This window comes from Neodiprion lecontei, chromosome 3 (assembly GCF_021901455.1).
Source record: "Neodiprion lecontei isolate iyNeoLeco1 chromosome 3, iyNeoLeco1.1, whole genome shotgun sequence".
In the NCBI taxonomy this organism is placed as follows: Eukaryota; Metazoa; Arthropoda; class Insecta; order Hymenoptera; family Diprionidae; genus Neodiprion; species Neodiprion lecontei.
In genome coordinates this window covers 6,661,664-6,675,933 of record NC_060262.1, presented here as the reverse complement: position 1 = coordinate 6,675,933, position 14,270 = coordinate 6,661,664, and the positions used below count along the sequence as shown (strand labels likewise).

The following is a 14,270-nucleotide window of genomic DNA, read 5'->3' as shown; positions in this document are numbered from 1 at the left end:
GATCAACGGACAAATTATACGGACCATATGAGGATATCAATTTCAATTGGTATCAGGTACTGTATCAGGAGAACAATCCATAAGAAATATTAACCTATCGTTGCCTTTAACCATTCCGAATAGTGACTATCTGGATAATATTTACCATTCGCCAATTCAAACCATTCGGTCCAGCAAGATTTGGTGTATAGTATTTGATGCTACAGTATCAGGACAATATAACCAGTTAGTGATATTAACCTTCCGTTGTCTTCAACCATTCTGAGTAATGACTATCTGGAGTATCGACCATTCGCAAATTCGAACCATGCGGACTGGTAGAATTCGATGGCATAGTATTAGGACAATATAACCAATTAGTGATATTGACCTTCCGTTGCCCTGGACCATTCTGAATAATGACTGTCTGCAGTATTGACCATTCGCAAATTCGAACCATTCGGACCGAGGGGATTTGTCGAAACGGCCACCTGAGTCTGACCATCCGTGATGTCGGCCCGCAGCCACCGGTTCCTTTGCCATCCAACCGTTCCCTCGCCTACCCCTGTTCCACTTGAGGTGTCTCTGACACGTTGGACGAGTAGGTCGTACGTGCCGCCTCGACGATTTCATGGGGGCTGCTACCATCGTCTCGGTAGGTCGGCGCGGCTTGAAGGGCACGACGGTATTCGGCTAGAACAACGGTCCCAGTCACAGAGGTGAAACGCGCGTCGTTGGAGGGGGCGGACATTAGGCTTATAACTGATTGTACAAACCTTGGACATCGGGCGGGAACTCGCGTCGCCGGCCCGCCACCGACGGCGTTCCCACACGGGCCCCATCGCATCTCTTCCGTCTTGGGAGAGAGCCCGACTCGATAATTGTACTAATGCATGCTGTTTGCCGAGTTCGCCTCTCCTAAGGACATTGGGAAACCGCCCGAGTCCCACAGCTCGCGGAGCCCGCGGGAAAGGATTCGATCCTTCGACCCCGAAGGTGTTTGTACCCAAAAGCTCCGAGCCGCTTGGAAAAAGCACACACACAGACAGACACGCACACGCATGTACGTACGTGTCTATAGCAATTCACACAACTTCCTCCCATCTCCGCATCCCCTCAAACCGAGATCCATCCGCGAGTGAGGACAGCTTTACACGTCCGTCTCTTCAGATGTTACTGCGGTTGACATTCGGGGACTGATTTATTTCTGCTCATCCGGCTGAAATTTATGATTCCTCAGTGAGAGTAATTCCTTGCCAAGGTTCATCAGCGTCTGTCTCGATGGGCCGAATTTAGGGATGAACAAAAAATTAAAAAGGGAGAAAAAATCGTTTGAAATATATAGCATAACGCTATTCGCCCCACTGAACGACAACACGAATGAAACAATAATATCTCCTACGTGATTGAAATGAATCTTAACAAGTTCGATAAACACAAGCTAAAATATCAGCAGCTCGATAAAAGGTTTTATATATTTTTTGTACGTTCGAAATGATTAAACTCTGGTGTTTTTCATCCGATTTTTATGTTTTTGGCCTCATTTTCTGGCTGAGTAAATTATACCTTTAAAACCAGCCAAGAAGTCTGGTATCACGGTTACAATGCGATCATGGTTGACAAAATAAGTCAACCATTACAAAATTACCAAAGATCAATCATCTCGAACGTTTGAATTATGAAACCCTTTTCTCATAATGTTCATACCCCAATACCTTGGGTAATTTGAACTTGCTCAGATTCATTTGAATTTCATAACACCTACGTATTCTTTCATTCGCCTTCACTATCGACATTGATGCAAAACAGCCTTCTTGGCAACTTTTGAAACGATTTTTGCTCTTGTCCCAACTTTCGATTCAGACAGTCCAGCCCATTCATGATCCTAAAATGAGCGGAGTCTTCTCATGCTCGGATTTTGATAAGATCACGACCGGTATAGCCGAAAAGCGAGGGATAAGTCTCGTGAAGCGTGCAGCGGACTGTCACGTGAGAGACTCAGGGGCGAGGGGGTGGGGATTATTTATTTTCAGGTTGAGGGGAGCTAAATTACACCCTGTCTTCGAGATAAGTAAACATCGGATATGTGCCGACTCTATCTAGGCTCGCGGGTTGGCGGGGGAATGGGGGGGGGGGGGGATGGGGAAGGGGGCGAGTGAAGGATGGCGGTTACCCGTCTCTGTTTATCTAGCGGAAACCCGTAAACACAAGACTGACATATCATTTACCAACGTAAGAGGTTGGCCCGATGCGGCGGGGCGTCTGCGTACAGCGATCCTCTTCTCCTCTTTCATCTCGTCTCGTCTCCTCGATAGTACCGGAACAATTGATTCGTTCAATTAGTAATCGATGAGCCAGAGCAATAACTCACGAAGGAACAAGATTCGAAAAATACTAAAGTCCTGAAAATCCTCAACTACGGTAGGATTAGATTACTTTGACCCTTCGGTTTTACGACTTCTTCTACACCCGCCGAAGCATTTCTCTTTCGCACTTTACCCGCCGCCGCCACTTTTATCTCAGCTTTCTATGGCTGACGAATCATCAAACCGAGAATTTTTCTGAGGAACAGGTTTTTTCCCGTGTTATACAGAGAAGACGGCGAGCTGTAAAATGTAGATCAGGATTTGATCACAAGATTAAACCCTCGACGTATAACGAATGACTGGAAGAAGATAACGTCTCACACGCTTGCGACGCAAGTTGAGACGTCGACGTCGGTGAATCCATGTCTTTCGCCGAATGTCAATTCCAAGACGTCGAAACCAACCGTCAATTATTATGGAGCCAATGCAATCTTTCGTCAAACTAATTCCTCCTACGATAGTCTGCGTCGCGTATCTATACGCACAAATTTCACCGTGTGAGGCACGTCTGGTGTTGATAGTGACACGCGGTATTATATTTATCACGTTACGTCCAAGTACAAAACGTACAGCGAATTTCATTAGCGGTACGTCATCGCCGAATGCAATGCTTGATGTAATTAACTGAAACCGATACGATAATTCCAATTTTTTCAAAAGATAATTATAACATTTCGATAATTGCTCGTTCCTGACCACTGGTTCACTGTACAATAGTCTTCTTTCTCGTACAAGGAAACGGTACAATGAGAAAAGCAGAGAAAAAAGTGATCTATCTGTGAATATATTAAATGTTAAAAACGTGATGATGTAATTTTGAATAAGGAAAAGTCCGACAATGAGAAACTAACTTCTCAGCTTTGAGATCCGTATTTCGTAATTCATAATTTTTTTATTTTTTTTTCATCGTCGTAACGCATCAACGATGCTTTTTGCAAAGGCTTGCGGTTTACAGCGAGCCGCGTTCTCTTTGAAATTACAGCGTTCGCTGCAGCAGGTATCACACAGTAAGGCTGTAAGGATATACCGTATATACGTATATGTTATAATACACGTACCGCAGCCGTAGAATCCGGTCGTTAATAAATCATGCAACGGGGGAACGGCCGCGACTTAAACTCTACGATTATCCTATGTTCAACTACCGTAACCCTTGAACCAGTGAATTATGATTCTCGATATTGCGGCTGTAAAATTCCCTACGAATGACATTCGGACGTTGATCTTATCCGACTACTTATATGCCTCTGATTTTCTACCACGATCAATATCCCTGCAGTAGGACTAACTTTTGATACTAATGTTTATCACCCGTACGAATTTCGACCTCGTCTCAGAAATGTTACTTTCACTTCGTCTTCGGACTCGAAATTTTAAAAATGGTAAGAGATCGATGTATCACAGCAATTATAGACTAAAAATCTAGGATCGACTGTTTCAAAAATATATCATTTACCACCGACAGTTTGCAGCAACAAATTGAAAGAAAATAAATAACAAAGAACAGTAAATTTTCTCACCAACTGTCAATACTCCGTCTAAAGAATCAGAATTCGCATAACGTGACGAAGAGTTTTCAAAACCGAGTCGAAAAACGGTATTGAGAAAATAGATTTTCGCGGAAATCGACCCTTTCGCCGAAAATGACCGTTCTTCCTGTGCGGTCTGTCCTCGTGTTCAATCTTCTTCTATTTCCGAATACAGGGTGGCCATAAATTTTTGGAAAAAAAATTCCATGACATTTCTAGGTTTTCTCCGACATTTTCCCAGTTCCAATAAGTTACCAAAACCTAAATCGTTCAGCTTATCAACTCTATATTCGGTTCACATTAAATTCGAATTGAAGAAAAATATAATGTACAAAAAAAAAAAAAATTAGTTCAAGCCAATTTGATTTCTCGACGGGAAAAAGTAAGCTTGTTACCTCAAAAGATCACTTCTGATTTCCATGATACAAAACTGATATTTTTAGTTTTTTCCATCGCGAAATTAAAAATCCCCCGACAATTCCAGGTTATGCACGCTCGCTTTCAAATACCCTAAAATTGTCAGTGTTTCCAGATATGTGGCTACCCTGCGAACAGTAGTAAGCGACGAATTTTCTCGTCCTCGAAGCCACGTGGTGAGAAACATTCCGGTATTGCCAACCTTCAATTTTTTCCGGTAATGGTATAACGACAAATGAGAATAGTCACGGACTATTAATGTAACATTATGTTAGCCACAGGCATAGGCGTTTTTCTCGGTCAAACGCGACGCGGGTGTCAAGATAACCGGATACATTCAGCGGTTTGCGGTCGGAGGTTTTACGGATGCGAGAGATGAGGGCTGTGCAGCTCCGTGACGTTTGAAGTGATTTAAGAAGGTTCGCCTGTTGGCAAATTGAGCCGACGCACATGGCCCGCAGCAGCGGTAACTGTTGTGGCATATAAACGTGCCTCACTGCCTTGGCAAAATCGTAAACAACGCTATATGTTTAGTCGGCAGGGAGCTTATGGATACCGGTAATTCCGAATTTGATACTTTCGCAAACAGCATCGTGTATAAGGTGAGAGGCCGCTTTTTTCGCCCTCTGCAATTCGCCCCTCCTTCGGTTCCCTCCATAATACGCGAGAAAAGTACACTTTGTATCGTTTCTAAAATTACAATTTGTATGGACCGAAAATACTCCTACACTGTTTTTTTTTCAACCACAACGATTTGCTCTCTCGATATTTTTTTCTCGCTGATTTATGTCTGTACAAATTTTTGATTCCTTGGAATGAAGGAGGAAATTTAAAAATCATTACAATCGTTACAATTTTGTAGAACAAGTTTTAAACAAAACCTTCGTGTTCTAGAATAACTTTGTCGTTTAATTGCACCTGTTTTATTATGTCATTCGTGAAAATTGTAAATGTTGTAAGAGTTTTTCAAAATTATCGAAATCGTTGGTCATAAAATAGAAACTACGGAAACTAAAATTCATTCGTTTTCCCGTGACGATTATCACCAAAATCTCAAATCGCGTAATTGTGAAAATTGATTTCTCGCAGCATTATTACAAAGGAAGTAAAGCTCAGTAATCGCATTTCAATAATAAAGTAATAACAAAGTTGGTAAAATAAAACAGTATCATTAATTCATTTGAAATATCCTCGATATCTCGGAGCTCTATAAATTCTAAATTATCACGGGTATTATTGTAATTATGGATACTTGAGCGCGATGCGTGGAGCTTAAAAAGCTGCTTAAGCTAATCGTTTTCGCTACGTGCACGCTGGAAAATGGGCCGATCTGAGCTCGATCTAATTTATAGTAAAGGATCTATTTTGTAGAAAATTCAATTTCAACTATCATATTGTTCGTTTGTCAATTTTTGTGAAAAAAAATTGTCACACAAAGAATGGAGGAAATTCTGACAGCTCGTAATTGAGCCAAGATATTTGACTTTCGATTGAAAAAAAAAAAAAAAACTACGTGAAGCCGCAACATTGTCCAGAAAATCAAATCGTGCCAATGAATCGCTGACGATCAATTAGCGGTAAAGAGTGTGAAAAAAAAAAAAAAAACGGCGAGTCTTCATTCGCTGAAATGGCCACAGAAACTGTGGCCGAGTTGAAAAAGGTAAGAAAGAAAAGAGAAGAAAAAGACTTCGAGTTTCGCGATCATCGTGAATAAATTACGAATGAACGCTTCATCGCTTGAAGCCATTCGTACATATTATTTCGGTTGGCATCCCGCAGTTGGAAATGAGACGTTAATTCGAGGCGGCATCTCCGGAGGCTTGAAACAAGATCTTAACAAGACTGATAAAAGCTCAGCGAGAAAGCTGGGAACAAGGCTCGACCCATGTTTCAAAGGGTCTCGTCGACGTCTCGAAAACCACGTTAAAGAACTTTCAGAGATTCTCATCGCGCCATTCAGGCTTCAAATTTAGACGACCTGCTCCATTATACTTTCACAGATTTCATTTCGCAAATTCAACCATAGATTTTCGCGTATCTGATCTCGTTATACGCTCACTAGCTCCGGGCTCATTCCCCGGCGGTATAATAACATAAACTCGCGAGACAAAAAAACTACGCGGGATATTCAAAGGCCCAAGCGTTTGAATTGATCAGGGATCAAGTGGACGATGCTGGTGTTGGATGCCCTATTCAGATTTGGCAGTCGTTAACCTTCCATTTATCACGCGCCGTTTCTGAGGCGATAAATACGAGCCAAGATATCGAAGAGAGATGGATGGAGAAGAAAATATTAACTGAATATCAACTGTGGGGCATCGTGTTCGTTTCATTCGAAGTTGAAAACGAAAATGATCAACGATTACGAGATTTGAAACGATGATAAATATTTTTCACGAGAAAAATTAACCGGTCGAGTAGGGGATAAAATGGTAGTTTATAATTGATTCGTAAAAAAAATATAACACGATTCGGTGAAATAAAAAAAAAAAAAAAACTCTAGAAAAACACTTGTTTATAATTGTAAGTTAAGTTAAACTTCAAAAATAGATCAACAGGTATTAGGTTCGCACTTGCTTATCCAACCGAACTGTCCAAAAACTGTTGAATTCCAACAATAACTCGATTCACATATATTATCAAAACTAGTGGATAGAAACTACTTTTTGTTTTTCCGACATTCGAAATTCCTTTGACGATGGAAATGAAAATCTTTGCGGAGAAACAAAACTAAACTTCTTGAAGTTGAACAGTCATTGATGATTTTGACTTATTTCAACAATGCTGAACACTACCGGCACTTATCGATACAAAATAAGTTCGATACAAAAGTTACAATCACTTCGTTGAAATCATGGTCAGAGCCACAGAAACATGACCAAAATAAAGAAAAATAATGAATATCACCGGTGAAGTAACAATTTTCTTGAATACACGTTAACGATTATATAAAGTTTCCCAGACCCCATACAAATTGTAAATAGTAACGATAAAATCACAGTTACCAGTTATCAAGGGTTCAGGGCACGCCAGACCGCAATCAGAAATCGCAGTATCTTCTGTCTTCTGAAAACGAGTGTAACTCCGAAATTATTTTCACACTATCACCAGAGGAAGATTAAGGAGAAAAAAAAAAAAATCGCACTGTACGTTATCACTCGATGCCTACATCACGATACAGTTTGTAATATATTCGTCGGAAACGCTGCGCGTGAAACAACTTTTCGACCAAATACAGACGCGCTGTAATAATATTCTAAATTCCCTTTCGCACACCGTCTGACGCGGAATAAATTGACGAGAAAACGCGACGAGGAATGATCCGAAAGAGCGTAAGACGCGAGCCGAGCCGCCGATCGCCGAATGACACGCGACTCCGCCGCAGAAGACTTTGTGTATCCGTCAGTCTCGGTATCCAGGAGGCAACAAATATACTCCCACGAAAGTTCGGGATACTGAAATTCGGAAGCATCCCGCGGTGCGCCCGTGGCTCTTGTTCGCTGTCAGGGGACCTGGTGGGAGGGTTCGGACCGTCGGGTTTCGGGCTCGGCCCCGAGAACCAAGCCTGCTTATTTACACTGGTCACTGCACCCTTGCGCTGGTCGAGGTCCACTGCTCATCCCCGATTTTCGGTCGGCCAACCGACTGACCGAGTATCCCACTTTGCGAATCGACCGACGAAAATCGCGCGTTTCTCACCACCGCCTAACCTGAGCCACGTCTTGTGGAAGACGGAAGCCTGCTAACGGGATCTTGGAGCGGTAGAAATTCGTTGCCGGAATCGCGAGTATTTTGCTGACCGGATTTAGAAGCGAATTTCTTTCATCGAAGGATTCGAGCATCGGTTGCGTTGTGTTTCGGCTGTGGGTAAGAATTCCTTTTTGAAAACTAGGAGGAAACCAGACTGTTAATGACCAGGAATCGATGAATATGACTGCTGAAGTCATTGGAGATCAGGACGAACATCAGGAAATCACACTACAGGCGTTGGAATTCAGGAAAATCGATGTTAAGTCTTGCGGTGAACGACAAATAGTCTCAATCGTTGAAATTTCATTGTTGGACTAAAAATCATCAAAGATTGCACTCCAATTTCAAGCAATCAATAGAAATCATTCGAAAGCAATGTAATTGAATTGGAAGTATTCATATACGGTGCCTCGTATGTATGCAAATGAACCCTTTCGACCCTTTTTACACTTTTTGACATTATCTTTAGTTACTCATTTTCAAACTTGTAGAAACTGATTGTACTTCAGAGCTACGCTGAAGTAAAAATTTCAGTAAATATAACGCACGAAAATGGACATCTACAAACGAGTCGTTGAATCGAGCATCGCTATCTCTGACTCATCGAAATTATCTGGAATCTGCACCGTAATTCAAAATAATCAGTCAACTCGCGAAAATATAGAGACCTGAAATTGGAAGGCAAATGAGAACGAGGCTAAAGTTAGTAACGTTAAGCGTAACGAAACGTCGCGGGAAAAAATCATTATTGTCCAATTTCTGAATGAACTTAAAGGAGTTGACTATCCAAAATATATGAGTACGTTTTGATTATCATCATGATTTACCAAATCTCAGACAATCGTTACTGACTTCATCCTCGTAAATGAGAAAACTTGTTCTTCTCGTTTTATTACCAATTGGACTGATTTTTTCAAAGAGCGAAGAGAGTGTCAACGGACGGAGGAAGGTATGAATGAAGGAGGATAGACATTTCTTACTTCGGCGGCTGCTATAGTCGAAATCCAAGGGGCGGGGACTCACTAATAACCGGCCCGTGGGGCCTACGCTCCCTGTGGTCCTAGAGCTCAGGGGTTTTGGTCTATAAGCAAGGGCCGACGATTTGTCAAAGTAAATCAGCCCTGGTCTGACGTCTTGACCAGCAGCCTCCGTGAAATCAGATTTTTCCGGCACTACTGCATCTTGCACTTCACTGGACTCGCGGCTTCTAGTCTTACTTCTAAACGCGGTGTTATCGAAATGTAAAGCGAACGACAAAAGGGCGCCAAGAATCACCGATGTTTGCTGAGAGAACTCATGACTTGGTAGATAAATTTGGAACAAATTTTATAAAACACTTTTTTTTTCGAATACGGAAGAAGTTTTACATCCAAGTAAGCTGAAACTAGCAGCAATAATTAGCAGCCAAACGTTCTAATGTTCATTTGAATAAGGTAGTTGAGTCTGAAAATGAAAATTTTGTGAAATACCTTGAGCCCCCAATACTTTCATAGAATTTCGAGCACAAGACTGAACAGCATTTTTCTATTACGAAAAAGTTTAACACGTTTGCCTGCTAGTTTCAGCTTCATTAAATCCATAAATTTTTAACTGAAACACGTGATTGTCAACGAAATTGTATAGAACTCTCAATCTACAACTTTTTTTTAACTAACAACCAAATAAAAATAACGTATTCGCAATAAGTATCTATAAATCTTAATTTTACATCATTTATATGGCTCTCAACGATATTTTCCCTCATACCGTATTTTTTTAATTAATCCATTAGCTCCAAAAAACAGCCCATCTTGGAAAATGTGGTAAAGAAATAATTCACGATGTAAAATGAGCTAATTCTTAACGAAACTGAACAAACGATACATATCCAGTACTGAAAGAACTGCAAAATAACGCCACGTAAAACGTCTACGATGTTGCTGAGAAGTGGATTTTTCGAGTAGAAATTAGCACGGATCTCAAATATTTTTTGTACCAGACACGATTTCTTACTCACAGACGGGTGGATTAAATTTGATTCGATATACTATTCTACAAAAATTCTTTCCCGACGTTCTTGATTAAAATGCATACTTCACCAGTTGTGAAAAAAAAATTAAAAAAAAACGTGACACGCGTAGTAATTTATATAAAAAAAATTGTACGAACACCTAAAAGAAACGCTTCTTTCATGAGCATCTTGGAGAAACAAGGGAACGAAAGAAAAACACAGAAAATGTTTGAAACAACTCTGGATGCATGTGAAAATTCGGTTACCGGTATAGCAAAGCGCTTATGTAGTTTATACGCAGCGTGATGCCGAGTTGGTGGAATTTCTCCGACATGGTTCGCCGGCCTCTGGCAATTCAGACGCGGGTGTTTAACACAAAATTGAAACGTGATATCGTTCTGTAGTGACCGTCGCCGTCACGAGTTATAAATTTGTGGTCCCATTCCGAGGCACATGAAACAGACGAGTTACTGTACTGATTGGATCCCAGAAGGGGGCGCGACAGGTCGATTTATCGTCGGCTCCCGGTCACACGAACCTGCCTGCAGTCGCGGAACATTTGGGGGAACGTACTCGATCTATAGGAACCGGACGACGAACGGAAAAAAAGAAAAGAAAAATCAGAAGAACAAAAAAAAAAAAAAAAAAAAAACAATAAGTAAATAGATTCGGAATATTTAGCCGCGTGGGCTCGCGTCGCTTCCGGTATGATAATTCGACCAGCTTGCATGCTTGATTCGGGGCCATAATTCGATATGGAGACTGCTTTTTCATCGGTCAGCGGTCGAGTTACCTATAAATGAATCACCTGTAATTACGGCGATCTGTATACGCCCTGATTACGTAATTTAATGGATTGTTAGATAGGTAGAGAGAGAAAATATGCGACCGTCCTTATGCGCTATGAACATGCGCTATAAACAAGTACATAAAATGATCGGATCGACACTTTTCGTGTTTAGCTAAGTCGATGATGTGTTTTTTTTTTCTTTTTTTCTTCTCAAACTATGATTTCAGGGTTGATAAACTTGGAAGGGAAGAACACCCGTCACGGCGTTCCAACAGAGCGAAAAGAATGTGGCACGTTTCAAGGGGTTATATGGACGGTCATATAATGGATCTGTTGAGGCGGAAGGCGAAGTAACAAACTGACCGAAATTCAGAGTTCATAAAAAAAAAAGCCCCGGTGCATGGCTTAATCGTCAGTGACGCTTTGCCCTCCGGAGGTCAATTAGTCCGGTAAATTTTGCCACTTTTCAGTATTGTTATAATGATCTTGGACGTGGATATCGCAGACTAGGAAATTTCCTTTCCAGTTGTGGTTCAAGATTTGCGCCGTTTCTTTGAATTGAATATTCAACTGGTTTAGTTTGGTCAAAAGCCAGGGTCAATAATCTAATGTTATACGCGTGAAACTGTCTACTTCGGTATTCGAATTGACTTTGCCATTGGAATTTTGTTTCATGTGAGTCACAGTTTGTAAATTACTAACTTTGATCGGTATTTGTTGAAAACCAGATAAATGAAGTCATTTTTCTGTTCAAATTGAAGTGACTATGAAGATCCCTTCGTTTCCAATCGTCGTGGGCAAGTTATAATTAAAGTGTTTAGATACGCATTTTACAAGATCTCACGAAACTTGGCTAATTTTTCACGATCATTTCTTTTTCCATCTTTCCCGTCGCCAGTAGGTTTGTGAAATCATTATAATCCACCTGAAACGATGAAAATTAACCGAGAAATAACGTTGATTTGAATCAGTTTGGATTCCTACCAGAATTATCTGATTACGGAGAAATAAAAAAATGATATCGAATTAAAAAACATCGATTCGAATTTTCAGGAAATACAAAAGGAGTAGAAATTTTTCGAAACCTGCTTGAATTAGAATGAATTGGAGATGTATCGATAAAAAAAATTGCAATTCATGAATTATGAAACGAATCGAGTTGAAATAAAAAAATTTATCTCAAGTAAAAAATTTGATTCAAATTAACTCGACTCAAAAAATTATCGTCTCACTCAAATATCGAGTTATTTCTCCCTCGCCTTCCCGCTTCTGCAGAAAATCATTCGTAAAGTTCAAAGCGATCAAAAGTTCCATTCAAAAAGCCCACGCCAATACTGAAAACGACGTCAGGATTAGTACAGAGTAACCTTAAGAGTATCGCAGATGATGATGAAGCGAAATTGTGGGGGATAAAATTTTGGGGAAAGGGATGAAGGATAGTCTGTTTCGAAAGTACGCCCGGGGGACGCTCTGCCGATTTTGCCATTATTCTTTGCGCCATGTTAAATTATGGAGAGTGTGAATGAAATGAGTCGATAATACCCGAACGCACATAGCTTCGGGCCGAGACGCGTTGTGACTTATAGCGGAATGGTAATGGGCCTTTTGTGCGTTGTGTAGGTGGTCGTCTGCAGGCTACGCGATAGGCGCCCGCCGACCTGGCCGACCATGACTCGTCTCTTCGCATTTCATGCCTTAAGCGTACCGGGACAATCTTTTGAAACTTGAAAATCAACCGCGCATGCGCCAAATAAATCAATCTCATTGGTCGGCGAAATCTTCCCGCAGCGATATGGTTTGTCTGCGACGCAGGCGCGCCAACGTACGCAAAATGTGTACGTTTGAATTTTCAAAGAGCATAAGCATCAAATTCCGACCGTTATTTGAAGAGTCAACTTTCCGACCCGATAACAAATGCTTCCGAAACGTTTCCGAGTCACTACCTCAATTATTTAAGATTCTAACCTCAAAAATTCGTATCAACTACATCGCCGCCAGAAACAGTTTGACAGCTGCAAACTCAGGGTGGCCGGCCTGCACGAACAGCCGGTAAAACTCGCGCATGCGCGGTTGACTTTCAACTTTCAAGAGATTCTCCCGGTATACGCATGTACACAAAATCGCCGGATCTTTTACCGGGCCCTAAACATCCCCAACTTTTCGTTTACACGTCACAGCTCAGGTTTGATAGTCTAGTCACAATGGGTGTGCGTTAAAAATATTCGGGATATGGTTAGATTTTTGTGTAAAGGGGTTTTTGATCCTCAGGAAATAATATCTAAACAACGAAATTAAAGGTTTTTTTTTTTGAGTTTCCCTCAAAAATTGCTATCGATGGATTAAAAATGAGTTGACCATCGTGTGCAGCGGAAATGTTACATCGAATTATGTCCTCGTATGTCGGAAAGGGAGTCTCGGATTAACAAATTGAGAAAAAAGGAAAAAATCGAACTTAGTACGCTCCGATATCTAACCAAAAGATTTTATGTTGGATTTTTTTTATTTCTGTTACGGTTTTAATGGCAATGAAATATTTTAGGTCCGAATAGTAAATAAGAAGAGTCAAATACATTAATCCTGTCAGACAGTTTGAATTGCGTATAACTAATTGATCCGAATCGAACGTAATTTCTCGGACGATTGAATAATCTCAAAAACGATGGTCAATGAATTCTGGGATCCTAGAAATTAGGCGATAGCGGGGGGGAAAAGAAACTCGTGAGAATCTATCGCCGCTATTTACAAACGCAGATAGGTACGAGCAGCTAATGGAAAACGAAACCGCAACGATCTCTGACCAATCACTTTGTTGATTGCTTTTAAATTGATAACCAAGATCGTTATTACGGTGTTATAAATTTCCTACAATTATAACCCGAACACGCATTGCTTCTTCGAAATTCCTCGATCTCTGCTCTCGGCTTTAACCTGTGCAGTGGTCAATGACCATCACGTGCTCGCTAACGAGCCTCGCGATAACTTCGCGTATAACGCGATAATTCGATGCTTTACATTATGTCTTTTATACATTGTTATCTATTCTAATTGTGAGGATGCGTAACAGAGGTGAAAATTTGTGAAATCTTGTTACGTTTCAGTATAACGGACCAAATTAGCGAATTACTTCAACACATCGACTCGAAGGAATCACATAAATCGTAACCAAAATTTATCTGGGTCAGAAGTTCTTGCGTTGATTTCATGCACCGAAAAAAAAATTTCCACTTCGAAAATCGGACGACTTTTATCTCGATAAAATTTAACGCAACGCGGAATGTTGTTCTTGTGTAAAGTTGAGCAAGTTTTAGTTGACTGAAATATCTTACAGCTTGTTTTAAAGGAAATAATTATATACGGATTCCCCTACCCTTTTTTCAAGACATTTCCCTTTCTGGAACCGGTATGGTAAGGACACATATTGTGTCAACGATTTTCCCCAAGTTCCTCGC

The 14,270-nt window shown here is 40.8% G+C and overlaps 1 protein-coding gene across 2 annotated transcripts in view; it reads right to left on the bottom strand.

The window, feature by feature from the left end:
• Positions 1-14,270, bottom strand: part of LOC107227406 — a 106,810-nt gene that overhangs the window by 74,930 nt on the left and 17,610 nt on the right. The window contains exon 1 of one of the 2 annotated variants that reach the window (XM_046734512.1): positions 371-423. The exons of the other annotated variant lie outside the window; for it this stretch is intronic. The gene's annotated coding sequence lies outside the window, so the exon portion shown is untranslated. Of the gene's footprint in view, positions 1-370; positions 424-14,270 lie in introns of those variants that run through there. 2 annotated transcript variants of the gene reach the window in all.